The sequence below is a fragment of the Rattus norvegicus genome, chromosome 3 (genome assembly GCF_036323735.1).
Source record: "Rattus norvegicus strain BN/NHsdMcwi chromosome 3, GRCr8, whole genome shotgun sequence".
Lineage (NCBI taxonomy): Eukaryota > Metazoa > Chordata > Mammalia > Rodentia > Muridae > Rattus > Rattus norvegicus.
In genome coordinates, this window is record NC_086021.1 from 188,374,717 (window position 1) to 188,385,071 (window position 10,355).

At 49.8% G+C, this 10,355-nt stretch overlaps 1 long non-coding RNA gene across 1 annotated transcript; it reads right to left on the reverse strand.

Moving 5' to 3' along the window:
* Positions 1-232: 232 nt before the first annotated feature.
* Positions 233-7,059, reverse strand: LOC120101832 (uncharacterized). The gene is made up of 3 exons (XR_005502882.2): positions 6,981-7,059; positions 6,737-6,853; positions 233-5,269 (listed from the first exon to the last, which is right to left on the reverse strand). It is a non-coding gene; the product is annotated as an uncharacterized LOC120101832 (long non-coding RNA).
* Between the last annotated feature and the right edge of the window lie 3,296 nt (positions 7,060-10,355).

The following is a 10,355-nucleotide window of genomic DNA, read 5'->3' on the forward strand; positions in this document are numbered from 1 at the left end:
TGGTATCACTAGGTACCCTTATTCTCCTCCCCTGCCATCCCCACATGGTCTACTTTCTCCAGCCAGACCCCACCTCCTACAGTCTTCGGCTCCACCCAATGCAACACCACTATTTGAAGATCAGGCCCCAAAAAATAAAAAAAATAAATAAAAAAAAAAAAGAAAGAAATAAAAGGACTTGAAAATCAAAAAAAAAAAAAAAAAAAAAAAAAAAAAAAAGATCAGGCCCCTAATGTGAGATACTATATGTTCAAGCAATAGCATGCTATATTATACCATACACTTGTACACATATGCACACAAGTTTACCACACCCATGCAGGCAGCAAATCCTCTGAAGATACCCTAGCAGCCCTAACCCACAAAACCAGAGCTTATGACTCCCAGGCTAAGCAAGGAATCTATATATAGGGCAGTGGGTCAAAGGGCCAACCCTGGCACCATTTGTACCCTCTCCTGTGACCTTTGGTTGGGACTATCCATACCTCCAAAGGAAGACATGGGGTGCGTGATTTATCTACCTCCTTTTCCACAGGTTCTCTCTCTTGCACACAAGGTATCCCACTGAGGACCATAGCCTCAAGAAAGTACTCAGCTCCCCAAATCCCAGGGCAGCAAATATAGCCCAGACACACTGTGGAGTGCCCCACTCTCCTAGGTGGGCTCAGAGGGACTCAGCTATTTCTGGGAACCCACGATCCTTTAGCCTCCCCAGAAGCGGACTCCCAAGTGTGAACTTCATTCGCATGTCCCTTCATTGGGGTAGGAGTGCGATCCTGTGTGACTTAGTGGAATGTCTGACTGACTACCCCTTCCTCCGTGCTGATGTGAGGTCCTGTGCTTAGGTACCTGGATGTGGTCTACAAGAGTGCCGGGAAGCAGATTCGTGAGTATCTAGACTCCCCGGAGGACAGGGTTCTCTGCCTTCTACATCAGTGCCAGGTCGAGCACTCTGACTCCAGCTGTCTCCGCGGCCTGCCTCCCTTACTGCCCTGGAGATACCCTACCACTAGGAGTCCTCATACACCCCGAATCCTACCCACTGTGGTCTCCAGACAAAAATTACCTTTCTCCTCTGAGAAGGGGAGGGAACCATCATCCTCACCCCCTCCTCACAGGCTGACCACCCTCAATAATGTTATTCCCAATAATGGCTAACCCTGTTTCTCTAGGTCTGGCTGGAAAAAACCTCACCTACTGCCCCAAATGCAGCACAGCCCCTGACTGTCAGTGGGGAGGGAGCTCCCGCCATGAACTGATTCGAGGCTTCTGCTACACCCAAAGGACCTCCACATTAATCAAACCTTGACTCGGTTTTCAATTAGCATGGAGGAAGCGGGGTTTATCGATCGCCCCTGTATCTCCATTTATATTTAATGCATCTATCGCCCACATTCTATATCAGGAACAACTGCCTATCAGGCAGCCTGGGCCCCAGGGAGCAGGGTCTTATTTTCCTTTCTTTGCAATCGATTGAAGATTAAGTTGCTGTGTAGCTTTTTATTGGAGACGCACGTTTGCTGTGTTTAACAGGGAAACCAGAGCAGGGCTCAGCAGGGAGCCCAGGAGTGTTGCTTTCACTGGTCAAAAATAAAGTGTCCATATCAGTTGTTGTCACTCAACACGCCAGAGTGTAGTCCATGCACATTTATACACATATGCAGATATGTGCACACATGCACAGCTATGTGGAGGCAAACATTCACACATAAATATATATGCACAAGCATGCACACACACTTATGTCTGTGGACACATCAATACAAAAATAGATGCGCACACGCGTGCATGCATACATATCCATACACATGCATATGTTCATACACGGGCATGTATACATAGGCATACACACATATCCACACGTGTGTGCATAGTCAGTCACCCTTGAGCAGGCATGCAATGGTATGCCCATGTATGTGCATGTTCACGCACCTGGGTACACACGGGGTGGCATGCACACCCCACGTAGGGCGCATTCATGCATATGTAGTTCATTTTAACTTGGGAGTATGGGGGACAGCAATTGACTTTGCCTCAGTTCACTGGCTTCTTGATCCTGACATGCTGCTGATATCAAAAGAGGGCTCGTTGCTGTGACATCTTGTTACAGAATGTAGCACAGTCCCCTGGGTACTTATTGTCATTTTTTACCTATCTTCTCTCATAAAAACAATCATTATCCCCTACATCATTTTAGGAATTATACCAGGCCTCCCCCACAGCATCTTCAGTGGACAGAATGCCCTGATATGAACACACAGACCAGACTGTCTAGCCTGCCCCAGGTGAGGCTAATAGGATTCTACACCTTGACTTCCCACGTCCTCCCCTCTGACACCCTATCCATAGACCCTAAATAAGAGTCAGGCCTAGATCAGTGCCCCTCTATGTCAACACCAGTGTCTGTTGGTCTAGGCGACATGCCTACCTCCCTGGGATGACACCTCCACAAATCTTCCATGTAGGCAAAAAACAAAACCAACACCAATCTGTGGTATCCTCTGCTCCCCTCCCTATATCTGACCCTTTTCTTGACACCCATAGGAAGTGTCCGCTGAAGGCAGGCCCAGGACTGAGCACAACACACCCTCCAAGACCTGGGCAGAGGATGGAAGGCGGTACAAAGGTCAGAATGTCCACAATGCTCCTGGGCCAATGCTCAGCTCCACAGTCTCTTGGCGACTACTCTAATGCGTCTACCCCAGGGACATCCACCTGATGACCCACGTGGCTTTTAGGGTGCATCTACCATCCCAGACAGCGGCTTCCTAAAACAGGGCACCTAGGCCTCTCTGCCCAGGCTATGCACAGAACAGAGGCCCTCATGCTGGATAGTAACTTCAGTTGAGGACACCTTTGGTTCTCACCTTTGAGGAACTATTGGAGATAAACCCTGGGTCCCACAATATCTGGGAAGTGGACTCAGGATAGAGGGTTCTGGCTTTGGGTGTTGTGGTGAACATCCCAAGATGACCTGCCTGGCCAGGAGTCTATGCCCGTATCTTTTATCTGTGGCACTGGAACCAGGACAGTAACCGAAAGGAGAGGGTCCCCTCAGCCTTCTCCTCTTGCACACTTATACACACGCACACCCCCACATACGCATCCATATACTTGTGTGCACACACTCACCATACATGAAGATACTTCTACCCTAAGCCTATGGATTACTGGCTTAGGTTTTAGGAGGGGGTGAGAGAGGAAGAGAAGGAAGGATTGCTAGGCAACCAGCCAAGGGTTGCTATGGCATTTTCAAGAGTGCAGCTGAGCCAATCAGGGCCAACTGTGGGCTGGAAGAGGCTGGCGCAGGATGTCATGTCAGCTCTGAGGAAGAGGAGCTGCAGCAGCGACAACAGCACCCTGAGGAGGACCAGCCACCTCATGAATATTCATTGAGCTGATTGAGGAAAAGTCAATTAACTACTTGACAGCTTGGTTTCCCTGATTCTTTTCTTTTAACTATTTAGCGACCTCGGGGCAGGGTAGGGCAGTGCAGGAAAGGGCAGGGGTGGCTCCCCACACTGTCTTGCGGTCTTTAACCTACCTGATTGCATTTAGCCAGTCCTGGCATGACCACGGGGGTCCTGGCACTGCTCAGGGTTGATTCTGTGGAATTTTTCCTTGACTTGTGCACGGAGCATACCATGTTGTCCCCCTTGGACCACATGAGGTCCAGTTCCCATCAGGCTTAGTACTAGGAGAGGTCCCTGCAGACAGTCTAGTCATCTTCCCTCTCTCAGTGACTGTGGACAGGCACCCGGACAATGACCTCAGGCCCTGAAGGGTTTAGCAGCTCTGAAGACAATGTTTAATAAACAGCCTAGGTCCACTCTACTCCGATGGGACCTCCCTCCTGGCCACAGTCCTACCTCCTTCTCAGCAGGTTAGGTCTTAGTCGGAATGGTGAGGAAATCAGTCCAAGAAGCGACTGCTTCTGCATGAATTACTATCTATGAAGTACGGGTCCTGTGATGGGTTGGAAATTTAGGCCTGAAGCACAGGCAGACTCCACAACGGGGCAGGTAGGGGAAGAGTCACCCTGGTCTGTTCTGCCTTTTATTTGTTTGTCTGTTCCATTCTTTTCTGGTCACTTCTGATGACCTTATTTGCCCTAACCCCTGCATGGCTTCAAAAATAAATCTACAACCAATCAAGAAAGTATAGATCCCAGTGTCTGAGGTGAGGACAAGAGTCTGGGAGACTGGGGATTCTTCAGGGCTCCACCAAGGCCTTTCCCACTCACAAGGTGTGTACAGGTCTGGCAGGAGATCCTTTCAACCAGGGATCCAAGACGGATCTCTGCTAGTTTCTCAGAAACTTGCTTACCCACAGCCCAGGTTGCTATCCAGATGTCCAAAAGAGACCACAGCACCGAGTCACTGGCACGATTTAACTTGGATGCTGAGATGTGGGCATCAGAGATGCCGCAGGGGGCAGAAGAAGCCAAGGTCCTCTGGGAAAAATGCAGACACGGCTAATTCGCTCCTCAGGTTCATGCAGAGATTAGTGGGTGGAGGTCTCACTGGGACATCCTGGGGCCCTCTCCTTGCCCACTGCTCTAGGGTTCACACCCTGGATATGCTCAATGGAAGAACTGAGGCATGAGAGTCCACTGACAGAGACCTGAGCTCACGCAGGTAAGCAAGCTTAGAACGCAGGGAGGATAGCCACGCCCCTGGCTGTCTCTAAAAGCCATCGCTTGCTTAGATGGTCCCCGTTCTGGCCAGAATCTTTTGCCAGTGCCTCATCAGGAGGAAACCCTGTCATCTATACTCTGGATATAGGCCAACCTGGGTCATCCCCTGGACCCCCAACCCTGCCCAGGCTGTACACATAGATACTCAGGAGATGCTGGCTAGGGACCTATTACAAGAGCCAGAGTCTTTGCATTTCTCAAATGCCTGTAAAGAAGGTCACTTGGCCTCTGCCATGCTCCCCTAAGGATGCCTTCAGGATCATTTGGGAGCAAATCTGAGACAAATATCAGCAGGCAAGTTCCATGAGTTATCATCCTGTCCTCCTGGAGTATCCGGTTGTCCATGATGAGAACATCTGAGATGCTGCTGCAACCCAGAGTAGCCCAGGAGATCTGATGACTAAGTTAACCAGTGCACCCTCAGGTGAGGACGTTGTAGGAAACTGAGGAAGCCTGAGGTAGTTTTGGGTTAATACCGGTTTTTCCACATTACTCATCGGTGATGACAATCGAAAGGTTGTGCTAAAAGGAAACAAGGGACAGCAGGATTGGGGACGCCCACTGACATCTGACCTGCAGGAGGGAGAGAGACAGAGTAGTTTTTCTGACTATATAGTGTGGGAAACTGTTCCAATAGCCACAGGAAGGCAGCAAGGTTAAAGGCCACACACACGGCCCCTGCCATGGGGACCAGACCAGGAAGTGAGGGCAACTGCAGTCATAGGACAAAGTTCACAGGGTCAAGGGTCCTCATTTCTAGCTCCCATTTACAGACGGTTGGCCCAGGTCTGGACAGACTCCCAGACCCAGGAAACTCCTATATCCAGCATGGGTGTGGCTGACACTAGATTCCTTCTAAAGTCAGGCCTCCCTACAAATGGAAAAGAGAACATCTGGAGTAAACCTAGTGGTGAGGTCTGGAATGACACCCACGAGACGCTGGACAACAGGAAGGGGTGGCCAAAAGACAGCTTGATGTTTTCTCAAAAGGTTGAATAGAGGGGGCTGGAGAGATGGCTCAGCAGTGAAGAACTCCCGACTGCATTCCAGAGGTCCTGAGTTCAATTCCCAGCAACCGAATGATGGCTCACAACCATCTGTAATGGGATCTGATGCCTTCTTCTGGTGTGTCTGAAGACAGCAATGGTGTACCAATTCTGCTCCCAAGGTAGACCCACGAGAGTAAAGTAGCTTTCACAAATACCTCAGGACACTTGTGCCCAGCAGCAGAAATGCTGAAGCATTCTGTGAATGCATGAGTGGGCGAGTAAAATATGGCCCCTTAACATGGGCACCAGTTGGCTGTGGAAGGGAACACACACCTGCTGCAGCCTAGATGACACAGCACACAGTCCTACTCACCCACTCACTAGAAAGCACTGGAATTTTCCAGTTCAGATACAGTGAATGGCAGAGCCGGGGCCCGGATGTCCGCGGTAAACACTGATTATTTACTAGGGTACTTTTCAGGGGTGACAAATTTTTTTTAAACAAGTCAACTAGTGCTGATGTTTTCAGAACACTGAGACTAAATAAATACCACTATGTTGTGTGGTTTTCATATTAATAAAACAAGGAAGATACGTAAGGCTGTCATTTCTGCCTCTCTCGACAGCACAGTTCCCCACTGTGAAATGTGCTGTCTGGGTGCGGCAGAGTCTGTGGTCTTTTCCCGGTGTGAAGTGTACTTAACACCAGGCCTGGAGGTTTTAACCTTTAACCTTTCCTCTTGGCCTCTGCTCAGAACTAGTCTAGCAGGGTAGCAGGATTGATGGCCAAGGGTAGTGATGTCCTGATGTACAGGAGCTCGAGGCCAGGAAAGAAAATTCCTCCTTCAGTACTGTGGGGCCACCCTTTCTCTTCCAATACTGGAATCTCCCTTCTCTGGGGGAGTGCCTGTTGAAGAGCAAAGTGGGGATGAGAGTCCAGGAAGAGTGCATGGTGGAGAATGTATGTGATTGGGAGACGCAGACCATCTGAAACAGAACAGAGAAGAAGGGGCTTTACCTTCCCCAAATAGCTCCTCTCTTGGTGACATACCTGAATAGACAATTCCTAGCTAGTCTGTACAGATCACAAGAGGGCATCACTGGCAGGCAACCCCTGCTGGGCAGATGGAAATCGAATCGGCTGCTCCTGCAGTATTAGTTTTCCCATCTGTGAAATGGACACAGCAGGATCCAGTTAATAGTCAGGGCTCAGTCTTTGATTAAATCTCAGCCTTGTCACTCAGACAGACACCCAGATATCCAGTCACCATCCCTGATGTGTTTAGTGAGCTGACCAGTCTTGGACCACAGGAAGTCAGGAGTCACATTCTGGATCCCTTATGGATTCTGAATCCTGTACCCACTCAGTCCATTGTCCAGTAGGTAATGAATGCACTATGACAAAGTCTGGTCCCATAGATGCTAGAGTCACAATGGTCATTCATTCCCAAGATTCCAGAGCAATCATCTCATGGCCCAAGCCGCCCTTCCTCACCACCCACCCAGGTCCCATTCACAGCCTGGTGAGTGGTGAATAAGTTTCAAGCAGTGCAGGTTATATGCAGCTCTCGCTGCTCTTTTCCAACTCAGCCTTCTGCCTTGAGCCACACTAGGGGTGGGTCTACTGGATGTTGTAAGGGTCACAACCTACATAGCGAGGGGGAAGCACAAGAGCAAAGGAGGAACTCACAGGGCTGCACTACAGAGGAAGTTCTGGTCACTCAGCCTTAATCCTGATACCTCAGATAGACACCAACTCTGAGGCTGACTGCCACCACCGAACCTCAGTTTCCTCAGTCAGGGCATCCCCATCATGCAGTATGGAAGCTTTTGCTGGCAAGAGACAATAAAATGTGAAAGTCGTGATGTGCTCAGTAGCATAGCCCTCTCATCTCAGCTACTTCAGAATTTGAGACTGAAGGATTCCAAGTTCAAAACCAGCCTGGGCAGATAGATTAGTGAGACTGTCTCAAAATAAAGGCAAAAAGAAGACAAGAGATATATATCTCAGTGGTAGAGCACCTGTTCAGTATATTCAGGTATTCAGGAGAGAGAGAGAGAGAGAGAGAGAGAGAGAGAGAGAGAGATGTCTGTCTCGCCTGACCTTCCAGTGTCTTTGCTGAGCCCTCAGATGCTTCATCTGAAACCCAGAAGCCCAATTTGAGATACAAGAAACCCCAGTGAGACTCAGAAGACCCACCTGAGTCCCAACCTCGTGGTGTTCCTCTCCACCTTCCCGCTGAGACCTCTGATCTTTCTTGAGGGAAAGACTGGCCTGTGCCTTTCTGCCTTGCTTCTTACCTGGCTGTCAGCACCTGTCTCCCTTGCCTCTATGGTGGGGGTGGTCTCCCAAGTGCTCTGGAAACCACTTTCATGTCTTTTCTGATCAAGAGGAATAGGAACCTACAAATAGGAGGAGGCCTGAAGCTCAGTCAGGACTTAGGGTGGAGAGATTGATGTTGGTGATGACAGCAATGAAGATAGCCCTAGAGAGCCTGTCCCTTCCTTGTCCTCTAAATTCCCTGCCACCCATAGCAGAGTCAAGGGACACACAAATACCGTAACTGCATAAGGGTTGGAGGGAGCTTTCAGTCACTGTCCCACACCAAGGCCCTGTCCCTAACAGGCCCAGGTTATAAGGTTGGTGTAAGAACAGTTCTGCCAGGGTTGGGGATTTAGCTCAGTGGTAGAGCGCTTGCCTAGCAAGCGCAAGGCCCTGGGTTCAGTCCCCAGCTCCGGAAAAAAAAAAAAAAAAAAAAAAAAAAAGAACAGTTCTGCCTTGGGCTAGAGGAATGGCTCAGTGGTTAAGAGTACTGACTGCTCTTCCAGAGGTCCTGAGTTCAATTCCCAGCAACCACATGGTGGCTCACAACCATCTGTAATGAGATCTGATGCCCTCTTCTGGTGTGTCTGAAGACAGTTACAGTGTACTCATATATAATAAATAAATACATTTGAAAAAAAAAAAAGAACGGTCCTGCCTCTCAGGAGTCCAGCGGTGAGTCAGAAGACCTGAAAATATTATCTCTATATTATGTGGCTGTCCCAGGGTGTACTGCTGCTCCTGTCAAATGACCCTGCCTTGCCTGAGAACTACCTACCTTCTTCAGGCAGGTAGAGAATCCTCTAGGCTGGACAGCACCTTGGACAGCACCCACCCGCCGAAGCACCCTGTTTCCACATGGGTGGAAACCCCGGTTTCCCTTAGCTTCCTCAGGAGTGGCTGAGCCAGGAAGAAGCCAGGTTCCCCCTGCATCCTCAAGAGTAGCTGAGCCAGAGGAAAAAGTTGCTCCTTCCTCGGCTTTCACTGTCCCTTCTCCTGGAACTGTGGGGCCTCTGTTACCTACATTTGAGGACCAGCCACTTTGGAGTCTCCTTTTCCAAGCTCCATGGAAGCCAGTGCTCTGGGGAAGGCCTAATCCCTCAGTATTGGAGAAACGGGGTCTCAATAAGCCAAGCTCCTCAGAACCGACAGTGTCATAAGCGTGAGCTCTTGTTAAGATCTCCTCTCACAGAAGTGGGACAGCTGTCCCTTTTCCCCCATCCTCCTCGAGACAGGTTCTGTCTTTGTGACTCCAAAATTTGCTGGAAAGCCCCAGGAGGCAGACATTATTGTCTCCTCTGTGGGTCAGAACAGCCAATGACAAAGTGGAAACATTCTCAGCCTGTCTGATTCCGAACAACTGACATTATGGCAGGGAACGGCCAACAGCACGCTGACTGACCGGAGGAACAGATATATCTCTCAAGAAGCTGAGGAGAATCCTGGAAAACAATGCCCAGTTCCTGTAGTTGGGCCTGTGAGTAGTAATGGGTGTGAGGACAAAGAGATCCAGGGGCAGAGGGGCAGGGAGGGGCAGGGGAGACAAGGGAGCAGGGAGTACTTGGAGGGGTAGACATGGGGCTAGAGGAAGAGTTAGGAATCCAGAAAGAGCTCTTGTAGGACAGGTCTATATAAACCTCCTGAAATATGGGTGTGTCTTCATTTCCCAGCTATGTACAGAGTTTCTATAAGGTAAGACAGTGTGAGGAAGTTAGAATGGCAGTAAGGGGCTACACCAACTCCCAGATAGCACTTCTTACTCCAGTCTCATGAGACCCATAATCCCCAGAGAAGGCCTCCCATCTGTGAATGTCTGATCCAGTAACTATCTGCCCATGGAGAAGGCTGAGGTCTGACAGGGAGAGCAGAAAACCATCAGGGAAACTGTGGGCAGAGCCTTGGAACATCTGCCCTCCCCATGCCACACCTGGGGATTCTAGCAGGAAACTCGGGAATGGTATGTGGCAAGTGTGTGGCTGAGGTTGTGCCGCTCATGGTAGCACGTACCTCCTTTCCCTGCTCTAAGCTCTGCACCTTTCGGTAACAATTTCCATTCCCTCTTCAGAACCAATGCACTTCTACAGATGGCGGCTGGGGTTTGCTACCTACAGAGGGTGAAGTTCTTCTGTACCCAGAGCCTCTAGACTCCCCTGGCTGCGGTACCCACACTGAAGCTGGCCTGGAAGAGGGTGTATCACCAGGGCTACCAAGGACAGGGGCCCTGGGGGCAGCAATGGGACTAAGAATCCCCATATTCCAGGCTGAGCGGTACAAAACCCTTGTGTAAATAGACCTGCTCGCCATGTGGGCTCACATCTGTTCCCATGGATAGAGAGTAGATACCAAG